This window comes from Oncorhynchus gorbuscha, linkage group LG14 (genome assembly GCF_021184085.1).
Source record: "Oncorhynchus gorbuscha isolate QuinsamMale2020 ecotype Even-year linkage group LG14, OgorEven_v1.0, whole genome shotgun sequence".
Lineage (NCBI taxonomy): Eukaryota > Metazoa > Chordata > Actinopteri > Salmoniformes > Salmonidae > Oncorhynchus > Oncorhynchus gorbuscha.
Window position 1 is genome coordinate 68687594 of NC_060186.1, and position 3435 is coordinate 68691028.

At 47.2% G+C, this 3435-nt stretch overlaps 1 protein-coding gene across 1 annotated transcript in view; it reads left to right on the forward strand.

The window, feature by feature from the left end:
- Positions 1 to 3412: 3412 nt before the first annotated feature.
- Positions 3413 to 3435, forward strand: part of LOC123995338 (myelin transcription factor 1-like protein) — a 120495-nt gene continuing 120472 nt past the window's right edge. Inside the window, exon 1 of the mRNA XM_046298885.1 lies at positions 3413 to 3435. This exon is cut by the window's right edge and continues 132 nt beyond it. The gene's annotated coding sequence lies outside the window, so the exon portion shown is untranslated.

A 3435-nucleotide genomic window follows, 5' to 3' on the forward strand; every position in this document is an offset into this window, starting at 1 on the left:
TTTTGGTTACAACATGATTCCATATATGTTATTTCATAGTTTGATGTCTTCACTATTATTCTACGATGTAGAAAATAGTAAAATAAAGTAAAACGCTTGAATGAGTCAGTGTTCCTAAACGTTTGACCGGTAGTGTATATAATAATAATATTTTAACGTTACCCAAGACTTTCATAAAGACAATCAAAGGACAATTTTTCCGATAGCACATATGAAATGTATTACACTGTTAGAATGGTGCAGTCAAAATGGCTATTCATTAGTGTAGTGAAGGGGGTAGTGAGGCCAAGCAGATAAAGTCAAACCTTTTCATCACTTTCACAGCTGGACCATCCAACCTCTGTTTTCAGGAGATTTTGTCAGTTTCCCTTTCCATTAATTAGTCTCTTCATTTGCTGTTCACCATTGTGACATTTCCCTGCTGGTAATTAACTGATTAAGCCCATTAATGTGATTAGAATGGCATTTCTCCGACAGCTGCCATTAGACACAACCAACGCAAATCCCAGATTCTCACTATTCTACTGTATACTGACCACCTCAGCTCAAACCCCGCTCTAAAGGAACACAACCCTGTAGTCTAGCTACTGTTGTCTCGCTCCCTTGGGAGTGCTGAGATTTAATGGTTGTTTTCAGTGCTCTGCTCTGTTGACATGATTGGTTGGTTCAGTGGTTCAGCACCAGGGTCTGTCAGTAGAGTAGAACAGGGGAGCTGGGAGCTCTCCACTAGTTTCAACACCAGGAGCTGTCCACTAGTCTCAACACCAGGAGCTGTCCACTAGTTTCAACACCAGGAGCTGTCCACTAGTCTCAACACCAGGAGCTGTCCACTAGTTTCAACACCAGGAGCTTTCCACTAGTCTCAATACCAGGAGCTGTCCACTAGTCTCAACACCAGGTGCTGTCCACTAGTCTCAACACCAGGAGCTGTCCACTAGTCTCAACACCAGGAGCTGTCCACTAGTTTCAACACCAGGAGCTGTCCACTAGTCTCAACACCAGGAGCTATCCACTAGTCTCAACACCAGGAGCTGTCCACTAGTCTCAACACCAGGAGCTATCCACTAGTTTCAACACCAGGAGCTGTCCACTAGTTTCAACACCAGGAGCTGTCCACTAGTCTCAACACCAGGAGCTGTCCACTAGTCTCAACACCAGGAGCTGTCCACTAGTCTCAACACCAGGAGCTGTCCACTAGTTTCAACACCAGGAGCTGTCCACTAGTCTCAACACCAGGAGCTGTCCACTAGTCTCAACACCAGGAGCTGTCCACTAGTCTCAACAACAGGAGCTGTCCACTAGTTTCAACACCAGGAGCTGTCCACTAGTTTCAACACCAGGAGCTATCCACTAGTCTCAACACCAGGAGCTGTCCACTAGTCTCAACACCAGGAGCTGTCCACTATTTTCAGCACCAGGAGCTGTCCACTGTCCACTGAGCTGTCCACTAGTTTCAAGCACCAGGAGCTGTCCACTAGTTTCAGCACCAGGAGCTGTCCACTAGTTTCAGCACCAGGAGCTGTCCACTAGATTCAACACCAGGAGCTCCACTGTCCACTTTTCAGCACCAGGAGCTGTCCACTGTTTCAACACCAGGAGCTGTCCACTAGTTTCAGCACCAGGAGCTGTCCACTAGTTTCAGCACAAGGAGCTGTCCACTAGATTTAACACCAGGAGCTGTCCTCTAGTTTCAGCACCAGATGATGTCCACTAGTTTCAGCACCAGGAGATGTCCACTAGTTTCAGCACCAGGAGCTGTCCACTAGATTCAACACCAGGAGCTGTACTCTAGTTTCAGCACCAGGAGATGTCCACTAGTTTCAGCACCAGGAGCTGTCCACTAGTTTCAACACCAGGAGCTGTCCACTAGTTTCAACACCAGGAGCTGTTTTCTAGTTTCAACAGAAGGAGATGTCCACTAGTTTCAGCACCAGGAGCTGTACACTATTTCAGCACCAGGAGCTGTCTAGAGTTCACAGCTGTAGCCTACACTGTGTATCTGATGGAGCTATATTTCCTTAAAGGGGCAATCTGCAGTTGGTACATCCATTTTTGGACCTATTAAATTAATTAAATGTATATATTAAATGTATACTCATTGGTTATTGAAGAATATAACTTACAAATGCCCGTTGAGCTTAGTTCAACTGTCGTACCCCATCAGAAGCCAACATAGAAGCTTGTTTTACTCCATTGTTTGTAAGCAAAGTACATGTAAACAAACATGGTCAGTCCTTGCATTCCATAGCTCTGTCTATGAATTTGAGAGCGCTTACATTTCTCCAGCCCCATCACTCAGCTTTTTACCAAAACAGTGGCAAGGAAAACACTTGTTTCAACTGCGGATTACCATTTTAAGTAGCAGTAATCCTGTACTACTAATTAGCAAAAAATATATATATTTCAACACTACTAACAGAGGAATTGAAATATGATGCATGAACACCCAATGTATAATGACAGTCCTCGCATACACAACAGTCCTGGGTGTTGATTTTTTCCATCGTGTGCCCATGTGAACTAGCTAGTGGATTCCCAAATACAACATCAAACACAGGCACTAGCTAGCCTGGCACATCTCTCTCTACTGCATACACAGCTGCACACGCTCCGCTCCAGAGACTACACAACCTCTCTGTGGGGAGATAGTCGAGCTACCGCCGCCTGCGCCGCACACTGTCTACCGCACACTGTCTACCACACACAGTCTACCGCACACAGTCTACCGCACACAGTCTACTGCTCTGAATTTATACAGGACAGAGACGTGAGAGAGATGGAGTGAGAGACACTGAGGTGTAGACAGAGACAGTGAGGATGGGAATAGGATTACAGAAGGCGTGTTGTTGGCTGGCTCGGAGAGGCAGATAATCTAGGCTTGGCAGTGGGCTTGGCTTGGTTCATCTCTGTCTTTCTTCCCCTCTCTCTCTCTCTCTCTCTCTCTCTCTCTCTCTCTCTCTCTCTCTCTCTCTCTCTCTCTCTCTCTCTCTCTCTCTCTTTCTCTCTCTCTCTGTCTGTCTGTCTGAGGGCAGCAGTCGTCGTAGTTGGTTCCTCTGGGGGTCTGCCATGGTTGTCTGGAGAGCCGACGGTGGTTGGGGTGCGGCGAGAGGGTAAGTCTTCCTCTCTGGGTTGTGTTCTGCTGCAGTGCTACGTTCGAACAGGAGCTCTCTTTCTCTCGCTCCCTCCCTCACAGACGCTGCCTGTTTCCCCCTCCCTCCCTCTTCCCTGTCTGTATGTGTCTCCATCGCGCCCCTCCCTCCCTCCCTTCTCTAAAGTGGCTGCTGCTCCCCTCTTCTTCCATTCTCTCCCTCCATGTCTTAAGTGCTACAGGAATGAGCAGAACACCCTGACTCTGACGACAGTGACAAAGAAATAGTGAAAGAAAGGAAGGAGAGAAGCAGAGGAAGAGAGAGGGAGAGGAAGAGGGAGGGAGGC